The sequence below is a fragment of the Giraffa tippelskirchi genome, chromosome 10, assembly GCF_054371585.1.
Source record: "Giraffa tippelskirchi isolate mGirTip1 chromosome 10, T2T-mGirTip1v1.2.pri, whole genome shotgun sequence".
Taxonomy (NCBI): Eukaryota; Metazoa; Chordata; class Mammalia; order Artiodactyla; family Giraffidae; genus Giraffa; species Giraffa tippelskirchi.
The window spans coordinates 95,419,408-95,439,080 of NC_137284.1; the positions used below are offsets into that span (position 1 = coordinate 95,419,408).

At 39.2% G+C, this 19,673-nt stretch overlaps 1 protein-coding gene across 1 annotated transcript in view; it reads right to left on the reverse strand.

Moving 5' to 3' along the window:
* NRCAM (neuronal cell adhesion molecule) overlaps window positions 1-19,673 on the reverse strand; it is a 320,682-nt gene that overhangs the window by 183,380 nt on the left and 117,629 nt on the right.

Genomic DNA, 19,673 nt, shown 5'->3' on the forward strand with positions numbered 1-19,673 from the left:
GAATGGGAGATGAATACACAGGGTACAGAAGTTTGTATGAGCAGTGACAATACTTTGAATGACATTACAGTGGTGGATATATGGCATTATACTTTTGTCCAAACTGACAGAATGCGCAACAGGACTCATCTCATTAAAGTGAACTCTAAGATGAACTGGGGACCTTGGTGACGATGATGCGTCAATGCAGTTCATCCTTGGTTAAAAAAAAAAAATACTGTTGTAGTGATAATGGCTACACATGTGAGGGAAAGGGGTATACAGGAAATTTCTATACCTTCCTATCAGTTTTGCTGTAAATCTAAAACTGCTTTTAAAAGGGTCTCAAAAAAAAAAACACCCAAGGTAGATGTTTTGGGTAAAATTTTTGTTTCACTTTTATATATGTATACATATCACGTATGTGTGTGTTTATTAGATTGTGATATAAAAATGAATTTTTTAGATCCAAAAAGTTTGCAGGGCACTGTAGTTAAATTATACCAGCAAACAAAAGCACAAATTAACCTAAAGAAAAAAAAAAAAAACCTCTCAAAATTTAAACCTTCCCATTGGAAAGAGAATGTGCCTATGTCTTTCTATGAATATGTTAACATAACCTTTTCTTTTCCGAGTGGGCTATTCCCACAGGTAGAGAAAAGGCTCACGCACTGATGTGAAAGGAGGCTGTTATTTTAAAGGACAGCATAAGGACTACTTATAAAACGGTGCTTTAAAAGGCAATTGTGTTCTGAACAGTCAGGGCTGAAAGGAGGAGAGACAAGTCTGATTATGCAGCTTGACTGACCGAGCCTAATCAGGATTATTTCGGCACACTGCTTCCCTACAGCCGCAGACCCATTAAACGCTAAACGCTTCTGCGGGCCCACTTCCCACTCTATGTCCCACTGTGACCCACTACTTTTCCACATTGGTTACTCAGTGGGCTTCTCAAAACATTTTTTGGTAAACGGAGGTACCAGGTTTAATAGGCTCCTCCAAAGTCATCATCAAATCTGTCATTTTTATGACAAGAGTGGGTATTGTCCCCACTTTAAAACAGCACCATTTGGACTGTCACACAGAAGGGGGCCCTTTAAAGTAATTTCGTTACCTTCCAATATATTTTTATTAAGCAAAGTGGAAGTTGACAGCTACAACTCCTTCCATAAAAGTTGCTCTGGCTTTGAAAATGTCATTTTGGAATGTCCCATTTTAAACTCATGAGGCCATGAACTCTTATCACCCCATGGACCACATTGTTCTCAAAATAGCAGCTCCAATTTGGGGACCAGACTATGGTAACTTTGGACATCAAAATCTACACTCTCCTTATGTTTCCCTATCCTATCCTCCATGAACAGAGAGGAGATCAAACTAGTCAGTCTTAAAGGAAATCAACCCTGAATCAAGCCTGAATACTCATACTCATTGGAAGAATTGATGCCGAAGGTGAAGCTCCAGTATTTTGGTCACCTGACATGAGAAGTCAACTTATTGGAAAAGTCCCTGATGCTGAGAAAGATCGAGGGCAGAAGGAGAAGAGGGCATCAGAGGATGAGATGGCTGGATGGCATCACTGATGCAATGGACATGAACTTGGCCAAACTCCGGGAGATGGTGAGGGACAGGGAATCCCGGTGTGCTGCAGTCCAAGGGGTTGCAAAGAGTCGGACACAACTGGGTGACTGAATAACAACATCCTGCAGGTGGTCCAGACTTGGCCATTTCTGGTGTATAATTGTTTTTCTATATGTATGACGTGGTACCCATTCTAATTGTAGAACGTAAAATATTAGATATGCCTTTTCACAGATATATTTCTTCATTTAAACCCAAAATTACATATCTATACAATGAGAAATTTCAATTTTTAAAAATTGTAGTATGGCTGATTCACTACATTGTGTTAGTTACTGCTGACAGCAAAGTGATTCACTTATCTATGTATATAATATATATTCCTTTTTGCATTATTTTCCATTATGGTATATTACAGGATATTGAATATAGCTCCTTGTGCTGCACAGTAGCACCTTGTTATTTATCTGTTCTATATACAGTAGTTTGTACCTGCTAATCCCAAACTCCTAATATATTCTACCCTCTTTCCTCTTTGGGAACCATAAGTTTGTTCTCTATGTATGTGAGTCATTTCTGTTTCATAAGTTCATTTGCATCATATTTTAGATTCCACATATAAGTGATATCATATGGTATTTGTCTTTTGACTTGCTTCATTAAATATGATAATCTCTAGGATCCACACATGTTGAGGCAAGAGGCATTATTTCATTCTTTTTTAATGGCTGGGTAATATTCCATTGTATATATGCAACAAATATTCTTTATCCATGCATCTGTTGATGGACACTTAGTTTGTTTGCGTGTCCTGGCTATTGTAAATAGTGCTGCTATAAACATCAGAGTGCATGTATCTCTTTGAATTAGTTTTATCTGGATATATGCCCAGGAGCTGGATTGCTGGATCATATGGTAATTCTAGTTTTTCAAGGAACCTCTCTACTGTTTTCCATAGTGGCTGCGTGAACTTATATTCTCACCCACAGTGTAAAAGGGTTTTCTTTTCTCCACATCTTCTCCAGCATTTGTTATTTGTAGAATTTTTAATGACAACCATTCTGACTAGTGTGAGGTGGTACCTCTTGGTAGTTTTGATTTCCATTTCTGTAATAATTAACAATATTGAGCACTTTTTCACGTACCTTTTGGCCATCTGTATGTCTTCTCTGGAGAAATGTCTATTTAAGCCTTCTTTCCAAGAATATAATAGTTTTTAAAAATTTTACTTTCTATCCAAATTTTATAGTTTGAAATATTATAATGCACAAGTAGAATAGTCAACCTCTGTCCCTTAGTATCTCTATTTGTAAAATGAGGATAATATAGTACCTTTCTCATAAAGTTTCTCTAAGTATTAAGAGAGTTAATATCTGTACATCACTTAGAACAATGCCTGGCACACTGTAAATGCTACATGAGTGCTTGCACTAAGTAAACGATAATATGATAAAAACCATCTATGAAGGAGCAAAAGATTCGGAATGGAAGAGTCCTACACTAAACTATTTGCCTTCATCATCTTATTGCACAGGCTCTTATCTCTGCCAAAGTTCAACTCACTGCCAGTTTCCTGCAACATTTTGTAAGTTCTCCTAGTGCAGAAATGATGGATGCTTTATTTCTGAATTTCTTTACAGGAGGAAAAAAGGATGCCAATTAGCTGGCTGAATGTGAGATGAATAATTTTGCTAAAGTGGGCCTAGAAACTAAATGGGAAAATGAATTAACGGAGTGTTTTTTTTTTCTCCCACCTTGAAATGCTATGCTAGATCCATAAGTTCACAGGCATCAGCTGGCAGGTTTCTCAAAGCTGTGAATCTACATGATGGAGACAAGTTAAGTGCCATGTCATTTGGTGAAAGTGTCACAAGAGCCATCTGTTTCTGTAAATACAGTACAGAGACCCAGGAATCCCACAGATAACTTGATGGCACAGTAGACTGGCATCCTATTGCTTTTCCATAATTTACAGAAAGTCAAAATGTCAAGATTCTAGGAAGGCATGGTAATGCCAAGTTAAGGAGAGAGATCAAGATAAAATGTTTTTGAGGTAAATTGGTACACTTTTAAATATTTCCAGAGAACAGATTCTTTCTGAATCTGTGCACCATCATAGCAATAAAATATTTATTAATTCTCAGCTCTTTCTCTTTCTCTCAATCTTCATCTCTCCTCCCGCCTCTCCTGATCAGAATATATATAGACTTTCTGAACCACTGAGTCTGGCATTGTTACAATGAAGAATGAATCTGGGGACTTCTCTGGTGGTCCAGTGGTTAAGACTTCATGCTCCCAAAGCAGACAGCTCAAGATGAATCCCTGGTCAGGGAACTACATGCAATCATAACTGAAATTAAGGGGGTGGGGAGGGATCGATTGGGAATTCGGGATTAGCAAGTGCAAACTATTACATAGGATGAATAAACAACAAGGTCCTACCAGTGGTAAAGAAACTTCCTGCAATGCAGAAGCCACAGGAGACATGAGTTCAATCCCTGGGTTAGGAAGATCCCCTGGAGGAGGGCATGGCAACCCATTTCAGTATTCTTGCCTGGAGAATCCCATGGACAGAGGAGCCTGGCAGGCTACAGTCCCTGGGGTCACAAAGAGTCAGACATGACTGAAGAGACTTAGCGTGCATGCAATGTATAGCAAAGGGAATTATACTCAATATCCTGTGATAAACCATAATGGAAAATAATATGAAAAAGTATATATATATATATATATATATATATAAAACAATCACTGTGCTATATAGCAGAAATTAACACAATATTGCAAATCAACTATACTTCAATAAAAAATAAACTGGGAAAGATAAAATAAGAAGGGATAGAAATGAATAGAGAAAAAAAGAGGTTGTAAGGAATAAGAAGTACGTTAGGGATCAAGCCATATGAAATTGTCTTTCTGTAGGTCAACAGAGGTTAAAAAAAAAAAGTAATATCACATGATTCAATCATTACTTCCCTGGAATTTTCCAGCTCCAGTAACATTCAAATTATTTAATAGAAATATAGCCGAGGTTCTAGAGCAAATGATTTCTATTTCCCCCATTTGTAAAACAAGACATTTCTATTTTCTGATAGTTTCAGCTGCCAAAGCAATGACCTCCCAAAGATCCACACATTACTGATGTGTGTTTAAGTGTCAAAGCAATTTTTCGTAAATGTTCTTAATTATATATTCAAACACACACACATACACCCCTTTTCTAGACTCAGTGCCTCCTAATATATGTAAGTTCATTTTTCAAAATGACTTGACTTCTGATATTTAAAAGCTTATTTGAATAATATGGAAGCAATCCATTCATAAAAATAAAATAGAAAGAGGTTTGAGAATTCTGCTCTAACAAAATCCACCCCAAATCACCCTAGCTGGAAGAGATCTTTATAATCACACATATTCGAATCTTTTCTGAACTGTAAAATCTACCACCTCTTCTTAGAAAAAAATCTTAAGAAATTCTCTCATTACTATTATTACAATAATATTTGTTGGACACATTAAAAATTAGGTTCCCTTAGATCTGTTTTCTCAGTCCAAGTATTAGATGAGTCATGAACAACTTTAAGACTCTGTTGAAAGTTATGAAACTCTAACCCAAGAAAATTCAGAAGCCCCCCAAAATCTATTGTTCGTATAATAAGAAGTTCAAGAACCCTAGTTAAGCATCCCTAAAAGATCAATTGTAACTGTTTTAACTGATTTTTGCCTTTCTGCCACAATTCACCCTACTCATTACCCAATTTTCTTTTTCTTAAACAAAACTAGAAGAAACAAAAAAAATCTTCACAATTCCATCTCCAATATATCAGGATTTCTTTGCAGTTCTTATCTGAATGCTTGTGTGTGTGTAATTTCAACAGAACTACAATCTTGACATTTTTAATTTTTAAGTTAACATTATCTCACAAACACTGTCATATTGCTAACAGAATTCAGAATTGCAATTTCAAGTGAACGCAGAGTTGAACTGCTATGCCATAATTTCTATCTCCAGTCATGAGAGTTTTTTGAAATTTTTTTCTTAAATAGAAGTGAAAACATTTTTATGGATATGCCATTCCACATTACATTTTAAGTGGTTGCATCAAGATTGCCAGGAGAAATATCAATAACCTCATATGTGCAGATGACACCACCCTAATGGCAGAAAGCGAAGAGGAACTAAAGAGCCTCTTGATGAAGGTGAAAGAAGAGAGTGAAAAAGCTGGCTTAAAACTCAACATTCATGAAACTAAGATCATGGCATCTGGTCGCATCACTTCATGGCAAATAGATGGGGAAAAAAATGGAAACAGTAACAGATTTTATTTTCTTGGGCTCCAAAATCACTGGATTGTGGATGGTGACTGTAGCCATGAAATTAAAAGATGCCTGCTCCTTGGGAGAAAAGCTATGAGCAACCTAGACAGCCTATTAAAAAGCAAATATGTCACTTTGCTGACAAAGGTCCATCTAGTCAAAGCTATGCTTTGACATGACTTTGAGCAAACTCAGGGAGATGGTGAAGGACAGGGAAGCCTGGTGTGCTGCAGTCCTTGGGGAGGCAAAGAGTTGGACATGACTGAGCAACTGAACAACAGCAATTGTCATATCTAGGGCTGCCAAAAATGTATGTGGTCACCTTTTATCTTGCAGTTCTGGAAGTTATCTTAAAATATTTTCACCAGTTCAACAGCTGTAAGACATACTAATCTTCCCAAACACCAATTAACATATATTATCCCGGTGCTCAGAGATTCATATTGCCTTTGGAGTAAAATCCATAGTCTGTTATTCAAAATTATTTACAATCTAGCCTCCACCTATGACTCCAAGCTGAGAATGCACCAGTCTTAAACACACATAAACCCTTCCACCTAAACAGTCTATGGTCCTTGCACCAAACATGCCAGGCCCACTCTAGCTTCACATCTTTGTGCAGAGACACCACTCTCCCTTTCTTTAAATCTCTCCCTTCCATCAATACCAAGTTCAAGTTCATTTACCTCTGGATAACTGAACTGAGGGACACAGCCATCCGAGAACTGCCTCTCTGCCCTTAGACCTTATCATCAAGCACTTATCTTACATTTGCTACCATTTTTTAGTGGATTTAGCTCCTAAAAAATATATAATTGTTTCTTCTTCTCTTCTTGAATTATAAACTATTTTGTTAACTTTAATACCAACCACTGTATTTGTACACTGCAGGTACCTATTACCTGTTAGACATTTAGTGAATGTCTGAATATGGCTATGCCTTCCTATCTATGATTCTATACATGAACTTGTAATGATATAAGAAAAAATTCATTAAATTGAAAGAGAACCATCCTCATTCCCTCACATATTGATCATGAATAACTAGTTCTTGGCTCTACGCCCTTCTTTCCAATGTTGTCACTCCTTGTTCTTCCTCCTTTTTCTCAGTCTTTCAATCATTTCATCATTTCCAATTCTCCTGCCATTATTTTTCTTTTTCCTTTTTCTCTGTTATTCTGTCATGTCTCCACTGCCTTTTCAGCTCATTTATTCTATTTCTTCATAAAGGAGTTTGGTGGTTAAGAACTCTGGAGTCAGAAAGTCCTGGGTTCAAACTCTGGCTCTGTCCTTTTACCAGTCTATAACCTGAGGTCTTTTTGCCTCTTCAAACTGCATTTTTCTCCATTTGTGCATGGCCCTAACAGTAGTAACCTAGAGTCACATAGTGAAAAATGCCACATACATGAAAGCATTGTCTTATTTACTAGTAGATGGTTAATGATGTTAACTTTAACAATCACTTGATATCCCAATCACTTCATATATTTATCTAACAATCACTATGTCTGCCTATTTTATAAATTATTTAAAAATTATGTCATTTCTTATTTTTTTATTATTTATCATACAAATTCTCTCCACCTTATCTTTCCTTCTTCATTATTAATTGAAAAAGAAAATGGAAAACAAGTACAATTGTTTAGTAAAGCAAATGAAATAATGAACAGAATAGAAAGACAAAGCTGGAAGCAATTTCATTTGCCTCTATCTCTTTTATCCAGGACTGCTCATTAGTTTTCTCCTTTTCAAGCTCATTGTGTATCTTCTTTCATATGTATGTATGTGTGTACACGTGTATCCATGCCTGTAAAGCTTACACAGTTTCTTGACTTTTTAAATTCATAACCATATCCCCAAATACTATGCATGTTCTAGTTGGCATTGCTAAAGCCTACTGCAGTGCCAAGCCTGTGCCTGTGAGTGACTCTCTCACACGTGAGCGGGGCACTTGCTCTGCTGGAGCAACATCACCCTCTCCACTAGATTTATTCTAATCATTTCAAAATAAATACAAAACAATACCCAGGAATCGAGAGAGCATAAAATGAGATCCTCAATGTATTTAATATTTAGATTAGATGAGCAATGAGAAATGAGGCAAATTAGAAAATGGGGAAATGGGCCCATTTTTGCTATTTGTATCTTAGGATACGATTATAATAAAAAGTGTCATTTCTTGACTCCTTCTATCACTGTTTTAGGCACATGTATGTCTATTAATGAGTTTAATCCTTACAATAATACGAGGATGTATTTCTAATTATTACCATCATTTTATAGAAGGGGACATGGAGAGTCAGAGAGGTTAAGTAACTTGCCTAATGTTACACAGCAGAAAACTGTGGAGCTGGGATTGGTTAGTGTACACACCTGAGTGGTAGAGTCTAGTATGCACTCCTTGAGACCACAGGTACCATCACAGGAGAATTTGCATTCAACTTCAAACTGACCACATTATCCAAATCATAACTCACAACTGGCTTTAAAAGAAATACATGCAACTGCGGTACTTTCCTTCACAGGACAGATAGTAGATTCTTTTTTATTCCCCTCCAAACATAAGGAAAATAGAAGACAAGAGAGTTGAAACATCTCCTTTCAATTCCACATTTGGCTGCTTCATGTCTCACATGTCTTTTTTCCCCCTCCCTGCAAAGACAAGGGGCTGGCTGGCTGCCTGCCAAATGAGGGAAAGTAATTTTGAGAATGCTCAAGAGATCTCAGATTTAACTATTTTGATCCCTCTTCCATCCCTAAAGGATGTGCAAAGTGTTTAATTGCTAACCTCACCCAGATGTCTCCAAAAATATGGGCAAGGTTTTGTCCTCTTAGAGTTAATTCTGGAGTGGTGGAGTGAAAAAATGCTCTTTTGTGCTTTTCAGATTTATTTTCTCCTCCTCTGAAGCACAGAAATTTTAGCATAGTTACAAACTGCCTGCACACTGTCCTCCCAGGCCTCAGACTACATTCCTTGGAAAGATTCCAGCTCACGTAGAGGATGATGCACAACTCCACCTCCCTCTGTTACTGGTCCACTGTTTCCCTTTGTTGTCAAACTTTTTCCTCTTTCTGTTTTCCCCAAGCAGCAGCAGAGGATACCATGTATGGGGATTAATATCAAGAACAAAAGCATACTTTCAATGACCTATCTTTCAATCAAAACACTAATTCTGAAAATGCCTCTCTTGTATCTATTTGATTTGAAATGACCTACACCCAAGTGGAACCCCATAGACCCATTTTGTTCTGCTCTCTACGTGAACTGCTTGCAGTCCATGACCTCAGCTTCATTCAAATGATCTCTCTCTAGTTCAGTTTCACTGAACGTAATTTCTGTAGCTAATTACTCATATTTAAAAGGTGTTCTGATACCACCCAACTCATTTACATAACTGAGGCAGGCAGTCCATGAGGAGACTTTAAGCCTCTTCCACCCTCCAAGTGCCCCCTTCCCGCTGTCTAATCCAATTTGAAGGTCTCTGTGGTGGAGCGTCTGTCATTTGGTGTGTTTGTATCCATTTGTATGCACCCAGAAGAATGGATGCAGTGTTTACTAAATATAATAATGAAAAGCATAAGAAGGCTTTGGAAAGGGTACAAACTAGAGAGATTAGCTGATTTAAAATTATCTAGAGGAACTAACAGCTAAATGTATTTGTTTTTCAAACAATACACTGATTTTTTTTTTTTTAATCTTAGGTGTTGACTGCAAATATATTAGAAGTTACAAGGCTCTCTTGATTTGCTCTCTCCACCCTCAATATTGTGCCAGCCAATCACATAGCTTTCCAGATCCTTCTAGGGTTCACTCAAAGCTTAACAATGTTCTAAAAGATTTTCTATAAGGAAAACACCCACCTGAATGGTATGTAGGCCCACTAAATTCAAGCTCTTTCATCATCCTGATATATCTTAAAATTTTTCCAGACACACTGAAAATGCTAGTAAAGAGCTAAATGTAGAATTATTTTTATCTATAAAATGACAACTTTCAAATCTCTTAAATAATTATAAATAAATACCTGCAAACCATGAAATGGATTTCTTTTTAAATTAAGAGACACATTTAAACTAACTAGGTAAGATATAAAATCCTCAGAGGGGCTTTTCTGGTGAATTATTAAAAATAAAAATAAACGTTATGTATTATAGTGAAAGACTGATCCACACATCTGATGTTTCCATAATTTATTTACCCATTTTTGCTGTTATGGAAAATCATAGCATGTACTGCTCTCCTGTAGCAGCAGAGATGTGGGCCAATGAAGAGTAAAATTCAAGGATTTCCTATGTTTCAGCATTATCCACATTTTGCTCCATTAATACCAATTCCCTAAATATTTACAGAATGACTACTGTGTGAAATGTAACATTTTAGCGGCGTCTGGGTATAGACAGAAACTTTTAGCAGGAAAAATCACTGAAATGATTTAGTTTATGTTTCTCATTTGATAGTTGAGAAAAACCAAAGCAGACAGAGATGATCAGAAGTCGTTAATGAGTAATAAAGTCTTAGCCTTATTTCTAAAAAATATATATTTTAGACACCAGGGCCTCATTCTTACTGCCTTTAGTTATATGAAGCCAAGGATCAAAAATAGGAAGAAGCCAAGAAGGAAGGCTTGATTTTGACTCTATCCAGAGAATAGGATTAGAACCAATCTAGGGAAACTGTCATGAAACCAATTAGCAGTACCTGATGAACTGAGGATGAGAAATGTGGACCCCTGGAATAGATTTTATATTTTATAAAGAAGAAAAAAATGGAGTGAAGAGGTGCAGTCAAATAAGGAACTGATTCTTTACTGTTTTGTTATACACGGAAAGAAAAGAATGCAAGTTATGAAAAAGCCTGGATTTCAGGTTCAGCTCTGAATCTTGGTGAGCTGTGTGATGTGAGATGCTGACAAGTTACTCTACCTTTCTAGATGCCAGTTTCCTCATTCCAGTGAGGTGTCTGACTAGGTCATCATTAAGATTAAAACTAACACAAAATTTCCAATATCTCATGGAAAGCATTTTGTCTCAAAATAAGGAAAAGCTGCTTAAGTACGGAACTTGTACAAAAATGACATGCACATCATTATAAAATCCTGAATTATATGTTTGAGTTTTTATAATAGTAACTGGGGGTTGAGCTAAAAATTTCTCAAATCTCCTTGAAAGCTGATCCATTGCTTCCCTGCTATAGACTGAATGGTATCACCTGCCCCCCCACCAATTCATATGTTGAAGCCCTAATCCTCAGTGTGATGGAGATGGGAGGTAATTAGGTCATGAGGGTGGAGCCTTCATGAATGGGATTAGTGCCCTTATAAGAGACATAAGAGAGATCCTCTTTCCCGGCCATGTGACGTCATAGCAAGGAAGCAGCAATCTACAAACCAGGAAGAGACTCTTACCAGAAACAAAGTTGGCCAATATCTTGCTCTTGGAGTTCTCAGCTTCCAGAACTGTAATAAATTTCTCTTGTTTAAGCCTTCCAGTCTATGGTATTTTGTTAAAACAACCTGAGCTGACAAAGAAAGCCCTAGCAGCTGCTGCTGCTGCTAAGTCACTTCAGTCCTGTCCGACTGTGCTACCCCATAGACGGCAGCCCACCAGGCTCCCCCGTCCCTGGGATTCTCCAGGCAAGAACACTGGAGTGGGTTGCCATTTCCTTCTCCAGTGCATGAAAGTGAAAAGTGAAAGTGAAGTCGCTCAGTCGTGTCTGACTCTTCGCGACCCCATGGACTGCAGCCCACCAGGCTCCTCCGTCCATGGTTTTTTCCAGGCAAGAGTACTGGAGTGGGTTGCCATCAGTAGTCCAGTAAAGCCAGAACAGGGTGTATGTCTTGGGGAGCAGATAAAAGCAGGCCATGCTGACTGCTATGGACCACAGAAGCCACTGATGGACATTAAGCACAAGATGATAAGCCTTTTATTTAGAAAGGGTTTTTTTTTTTTTTTTTTTTTTTGTGATGTGACTTCCCTGGTGGCTCAGATGGTAAAGCATCTGCCTGCAATGCGGGAGAACCGGGTTCAATGCCTGGGTTGGGAAGATCTCCTGCAGAAGGAAATGGCAACCCACTCCATTATTCTTGCCTGGAGAATCCTACGGACGGAGGAGCCTGGTAGGATACAGTCCATGGGGTCGCAAAGAGTCGGACACGACTGAGCGACTTCATTTTCACTTTCACTTTTTTGTGTGTGATAGAGAGAACAGGATAGATTTGAGACATTTCTGGGGAGACTAGCTGTGATAGCTCTGTAAGAAATTATACAGGTGGAGAGGAGATAGGCTGTGGAATTTATTTAAGAGGCAGAGACAACATAGGAGTGAAAGGAATTTAGAGATATCTATCCCAATCCGTTTATTTTACAGAGGAGAAAACTAAGGGCTGGACAGGCTAATTTACTTGTTCAAGAATCTAAATCTAAGTCAGAAAGAGAAAAACAAATATATTAATGCAAAAATGTAGACACTAGAAAGAATGGTACAGATGATCTTATTTGCAAAGCAGAAACAGAGACACAGACATAGAGAATGAATGTAAGGGTATCAGGAGGGAAGGAAGGATGGAAGGAATGAGGAGATTTGGAGTGACATATATGCAGTACCATATACAAAACAGATAACCAACGAGAACCTACTGTATAGCACAGGGAACTCTACCTAAAGCTCTATGGTGACCTAAATAGGAAGGAAATCCAAAAGGGAGAGGATGTATGTATGGCTGATTCATTTTGCTATATAGTAGAAACTAGTGAAAGAGGAGAGTGAAAAAGTTGGCTTAAAGCTCAACGTTCAGGAAACTAAGATCATGGCATCTGGTCCCATCACTTCATGGGAAATAGATGGGGAAACAGTGGAAACAGTGTCAGACTTTATTTTTTTGGGCTCCAAAATCATTGCTGATGGTGATTGCAGCCATGAAATTAAAAGATGCTTACTCCTTGGAAGGAAGGTTATGGCCAACCTCGATAGCATGTTTGAAAGCAGAGACATTACTTTGCCAACAAAAGTCTGTCTAGTCAAGGCTATGGTTTTTCCAGTGGTCATGTATGGATGTGAGAGTTGGATGGTGAAGAAAGCTGAGCACTGAAGAATTGATGCTTTTGAACTGTGGTGTTGGAGAAGACTCTTGAGAGTCCCTTGGACTGCAAGGAGATCCAATCAATCCATCCTAAAAGAGATCAATCCTGGGTGTTCATTGGAAGGACTGATGTTGAACCTGAAACTCCAATACTTTGGCCACCTGATGCGAAGAGTTGACTCATTGGAAAAGACCCTAATGCTGGGAAGAATTGGGGGCAGAAGGAGAAGGGGATGACAGAGGATGAGATGGTTGGATGGCATCACCGACTCGATGAACATGGGTTTGGGTAGACTCCGGGAGTTGGTGATGGACAGAGAGGCCTGGCGTGCTGCAATTCATGGGGTCGCAAAGAGTCAGACACGACTGAGCGACTGAACTGAACTGAGAAACTAACATAGCATTATAAAACAGCTGTACTGCAAAACAATTAATTTTTAAAAAAGAATGTAAATCTAACCAGTGGCAGAACTAAAATTAAAATTTCCATCTCCTGACTTCCAGCACTCTTGCCTCTGTCCTCACCCCACAACAGAATATACTATTTAATATTGTAAAATGTTTTTCAAAGGAAGGAATCATATTATCCTCCTTAGTATTAGTTTTCCTTATTATGAAACAGATCTGCATAGAATAAGTATTTTGTCTTCCTTCATGAATCCATTTTTCTACTCACTCCAGTCAACTAGATGATTAATTCCATTGGGCTGATTTAAAGAGTCAGAAAGTACATTGGTAAATGCCAGGAGCCAGGGTTGGGGGGTGAGGAAGAGGGATGGGGAGTTAGTGTTTAGTTGGGACAGAGTTTCAGTTTAGGAAGGTGGAAAATTCAGGAGATGGATGATGGTGAGAGTTGTACAAAAGGGTCAATGTCCTGAGGGCCATTTAACTGTACAGTTAAATATAGTTAAAGTAGTATGTGTTATGTTGTGTGATTTTTACAATTAAAAAAAAATTAAAACATACACAAATTTATTTAAAGACTTAAACATTCTTCCTTCCTACCTCCTACTCAGTTGTAAACAGAGGACCAAAAGTAGTTGGTTTGATGTCATCTTTTACAGGGATGGTGTTTTTCTGGCCAAAATACATAAGGATTTGGAAATATGAAGTGGCAGAAAGGGTGGAGTGTGAGTACAGACTGGTTCTCTAACATCAGAGCTGTGCTGTCCAATGCAGCAGCCATGAACCACATGTGGAAACTGAGCACTTGAAACACGGCTGGTCTGCATTGAAATGTGCTGCAAGAATGTATATGCTAGGTCTTGAATATTAACAGAAAAGCCAGAATGTGCAGAATCTCACTAACTGTTTAACATTCATTACATGTTGAGATAACATTTTAGATACACTGGGTTTAAAGATAAATTAATTTCATCTGTTTCTTTTTTCTTTCTTTTTTTTTGCCATGCCATGCAGCTTTCAGGATCTCAGTTCTCCAAGTGGTGACTGAACCTGGGCCACAGCAGTGAAAATCCAGAATCCTCACTTCCAGACCACTAGGAAACTTCCTCTTTTTTACTCTTCTAATGTGGCTACTAAAAAAACTAAAATTCTATATGTGGCTCCTATCATATTTCTTTGGAACTATGCTACTCTAGAAATGTATAACATCTCAAGGAAAAAATAATGTTGTCAGACAAGTGTTAAAACAAACAAACAAAATGCCTGAAGAGATCAATTAAATTAAGCAGGCATTAGACACCAATCTCCCAAAGACTGAGAGGGAAAATCCCAACAAAGTAAAGTCCTGGGTTCCATCTCAGTTTCTAGAATGAGAATTATCCCTGGAATATGATCCAAGAGAACCATCTAAGGATATAAATTCCTCAACTATCTGCGATCTTAAAACCCTCCAACTTCATAAGTTGAAGGAGTATTTTCCTAACTCAAAGGGATCCAGTATATGTCCAACCAGGGTCCTTTAAGCCAGAAACGCTTGCTTGTCAGGATAGAGACTAACAGAAAATTTTGAGCTGCTTCCAAAAATGTGAAGAATGCCTGAAGGCTGGGTGCATGAGTCGCTCTCCTTGGTACTGAGACCTCTGCCTTTGGTTGAGCTCAGTCTTGGCTCTGTGCCCGCAAGCTGAATACCTCCATCTAATTTGCTCTGTGTGAGTAGCCCAGAGTCCATTCTCTCTACATACTTCAATCACCATACTCATCATGTTCAGTGAGGGCATATTTACGCATTCAAACCTTCTACTGGACTGAGCTTCTTAAGGCTAGCAACTACATGCTATATTCATCTTTGTACACCAAGCACAAAAGTTGGCATGAAGTAGGCACTCAATAAATAAACAAATCTTTAGCTAATGCTTTTACCTGTGCTACTTTATGAGTTGCTAAATCTCGGCTGGGATGCACCGAGTATAGGAATAGGTTTAAGAAAGAGACTTGATACCTAATATATTTTTTTGTGTGTGTAGGCAGAGATGGTGTGAGTGTGTGCCTGTGTGTAGGAGACATGACAGAAAATTCCAGAAGAGGGAAAGAGAAAAAGCAAAGACTCAGAGGGTAGCAACAAGGTATGTTCACAGCATGACAAGCTTTGTTAAGCTGAGATTGAGGGTTGTGAGGGAGGAGTGAGTTAAAGAGACTATCAACCTCAGGAAAGGAATATAAGACTCAGAAATATTTCACTTAAGGGACTGACAGCATAAAAGGAAATTTTAGGGAACAGTGGGCTCTGGGGGAGGGGATGAAAAGCAAAAATACCAATTAAGTACCTATTAGGATAATGAATGAGGGAAGGGCACCTCGGGCTTAATTTTTGTGGGTAGAGTTTTTAGAAATTTAGACCTGGGAAGGCAAGTTTTTAGGAGAGGGCAAGGAGTGGGGAGCCATGTGAGGAGACGGATGTATTGGCAAAGAGCATTAGGGATGTTTTGCTATGTGATGGGCAAAAATCCCCATACACAAAAGCTCATATACACTTAACATGATTTTTCAGAAATTTTGGGATTATGTAAATGAGTGTTACTCTATGTCCCAGAGACTGGCCAAGAAGAACACCAGCCCAGGCTATAGCTCGGTTACATTTTATTTTTGTTATTGCTTTGTGCCTCTTGGCTCTTTGACTTTCTGCATATTTACGTCACTATACTTGTTATTGGGCTTCCCTGGTGGCTCAACGGTAAAGAATCTGCCTGCAGTGCAGGAAACTTGGGTTTGATCCCTGGGTTAGGAAGATCCCCTGGGGGAGGGCATGGCAACCCACTCTGGTATCCTGGAGAATCCGCATGGACAGAGGTGCTGGCAGGCTACAGTCCATGGGGTTGCAAAGAGTCAGACACATTGAATGTTGAAGCCCAGCACATACTTGCTACTGCTCTTTAAGCATGTACTTAGTTATTAACTCTTAAATCTTGTTCTCAGTCAATGATTATATTTTTTATATCTTATTTGCTACCTAGTTCATCCTTTGATTCTTATTGGTTGAATATCACTTCTACACGAACAGGAAGCACTCCCCTTTACCATAAGAATATCTCTCACTGCAATATTTCTACTTCTATGCTTTAAGTCACAGTAGCCTGTCACATGAATGGTTACAATAGTCTCCCAGTCCATCTCTGGTTTCTACTCTTATTCCCACATAGGGTCACAGGGATGGTCTAAAATAAAACTAGATCATACATACTGCTCAAAACCCTCTAAAAGCTTCTCATATTCAAAATATACCCCAATGCCTTGCCACAGCTATAAGGTTCTGTGCAGGTAGGCCCTTGTCTACTTGACCCAATGAATCCTTTACCATTTGCCCCGCTGCTGACTGTGCTTCACCCATAATGTCTCTTTTAGTTCCCTGGACTTAACAAGCCTTCTCACACTTCAGAGCTTTTACACTGGCAGGTCCCTCCACTGGAGATGTTTCCCATCTCCAGTACGGGAAACATGAAGTATGGGTCTACCCATACTTCAATTCTCAACATTCAGGTTTCCATTCAAATGTCACTTTCTCAAATGCCCACCTCTCCAACTTCTTGCCATACTCTCTAAAATGGCATCCCTCCCCCCACTCTCACAATTTTCTTCCACTTTACTTCTGTCAGGTATTTTCAAAATTTTTATTTTATATCAGAGTATAACTGATTAACAATGTTGTATTAGTTTCAGGAGTACAGCAACGTGATTCAGTTATACATATACATGAATGTATTCTCCGACATGGTATTTATTATAATCTCAAATTACCATTCAACCATCTTGAAATCAATCCTGAATATTCACTGGAAGGAATGATGCTGAAGCTGAAACTCCAATACTTTGGTACTGTGAAGAGCTGACTCATTGGAAAAGACCCTGATGCTGGGAAAGATTGAGGGCAGGAGAAGTAGGGGGCAGCAGAGGATGAGATGGTTGCTTGGCATCACCAACTCAATGGACATGATTTTGAGCAAATTCAAGGAGACAGTAGAGGACAGAGGAGCCTGGCATGCTGCAGTCCATAGGGTTGCAAAGAGTCGGCCATGACTTAGTGACTGAAAAACAACAACAATCTTGAGATACTCACTGTGGTGGTCCTCCAACATCCCCTTGGCACTCATCCTTCCAGGTACATGGACGGCTTCCTATGTCAGCATCTGCCATTTTCCACCAGGAGGGTTTCCCAGGGGTGCTCAGCCTCTGTAGAGGGCAGGCCTAAGAACTAGGAGCTGACACATGACGTGAGTGGACACTCATTCAGTGACCAATAGGAGTTGGTAGATAAACGTCCCTGCCTCCTTACCCTGTGCTTGAGATGACACTGAGGCATGTTCTAAACCAGCTCCCAAAGCTCATGATGGGACTGAGTTTCACTTGCCCACAGGTAATAAGGTTACCTGCTCAGCATTGTGGCCCAATTGGCTTTATCTCTTTCTTGATTTCATGGGCCCACTCCCCTGTGGGTACTTCCTGGGGCCAGCTCTCAAATAAATTACGTGCACTCAAATTCTCATCTCAGAGCCTTCTTTGGGGATAACCTAGCTTATTTCTTTTTTCTTCTCTCTTCTCTCTCTCTCTTTTACGGTTCAACATTTTGAAATTACAGTAGTCTTTCAGTAGGTGGTCTGTCAGTTTACTTGGTAGTATCAAATGATAACACTAAAACAATTTAGTAACAGGTCAGATGTCCTTTATTCAAGGGAAAACAATCCATGAATTGGGAAAGTGCAGTGCCTCACAAGCAGTGGAGCAGTGTTCCCAATAGATTTGGGGGCAAGAATGAGTTTTATAGAGAGTTAAGAGGCAACCTGGAAATAAGGCATGACTGGCCAGGAGGTGGGTCATTTACTTATAGGGGGAGCAGGTCTTGTTCTCCAGAGTAAGGTAAGCTAGCTAAGTTGAGTTGGAGGATTGTGATCAGTATACATTCGGATTCTCTGCAGGGTTTACTGTAAGTACAAGCTGACTTAGGTTTAGATTTGTGACAAAGGGCCACTGGGGCAGGCTTTGTTTAGTGGGTGCCCACCCATATGTAAATTAGTAACATCTTTCTTCTCATGGCGTTATATAAAATAGATTATTCATCAATTACTCATTGATTGGGACCCCCCTGGTAGAATACATGATACATGCAGAAGCTTGTCTGTTTTGGTTTTTATTCCCTACTGGTACATTGGTATTCTTGGTATACTGAACAGTGCTTGACACAGAACAGATGCTTTATTACAACACTTGATCAAGTGTGGCATGGAGGGGATAACATTGCTTCCTTTTAAAAGCCACAATGTGGGACTTCCCTGGCGGTCCAATGGTTAAGACTATGCCTTCCAATGCAGGGAGCACAGCTTCAATCCCTGGTCAGGGAACTAAGACCTCACATATAGCATGACACAGCCAAAAAGATATATATAAAAAAAAAGCCATAATGCATTCCCCAGGAAGATGGGACATCGAGGTACCTTACAGAGTAGACTAGCTTCATCATGGGACCACAGAGGACCAAGAGGCAATACTGGCAGTTGCATGAAACAGCAGCACTCTTGGGCTGCCTAGATAAGGGCTCTCTCCACTGAGCACAGAATTTTGGAAAGATTTTAGGACTGGAGTTCCTGAGACTTCATATTTGTTTCACTTTAGTTTTTGACAACTCAGAAGGAGGGGTGAACCTGGAGAGGGAGATACTGGACTTACCGCTGTGACAGGTTTAAACAACTCAATGCATTAGAGATTTGCAAAGATGAAACAGAAGTTGTACCTCAAGACTTTGGTCATCATTTCCTGGCTTTTTAAGAAGTGAATTATGGGTACTTTTGGAACCAGATAATATAAACTTAACAAAAGAAAATAGCTGTCTTTCTGTATTTCCAGTGCAAACCCTACCTTGCAGTTATGTGGATGGTACAGACCTATTAGTCATCCATCGTGAGGCCTCTAAAGATAATCTCATAAAAAAAGCAGAGACAGCTGTGCCATCGCTCTGAGAGTGCCTCAGGGCCTCAGGGACGCCCCCTCTCAAAGCAGAGATGAGAAGACCACTTACCGTCTGCCTGTGGAATCGCTAGCTCTTGAGTGGTACTAGTAATAAGGCCGCCATTGTGTGGATGATGCTGATGATGACAATGATTTGTAAGAACAGCCTATCCCCCTAAGAACTAATCTAAGACTACTTCCTTCTGAAAGCTCGAAAAGCTTGCAAGTTCAGGGTGCCAAACAGGCAAAACTAAATTTTGCTAACTTGGAATGCAAGACATTGTAGCCTATTATCAAACCCCTGGAGCCCACCAGTCC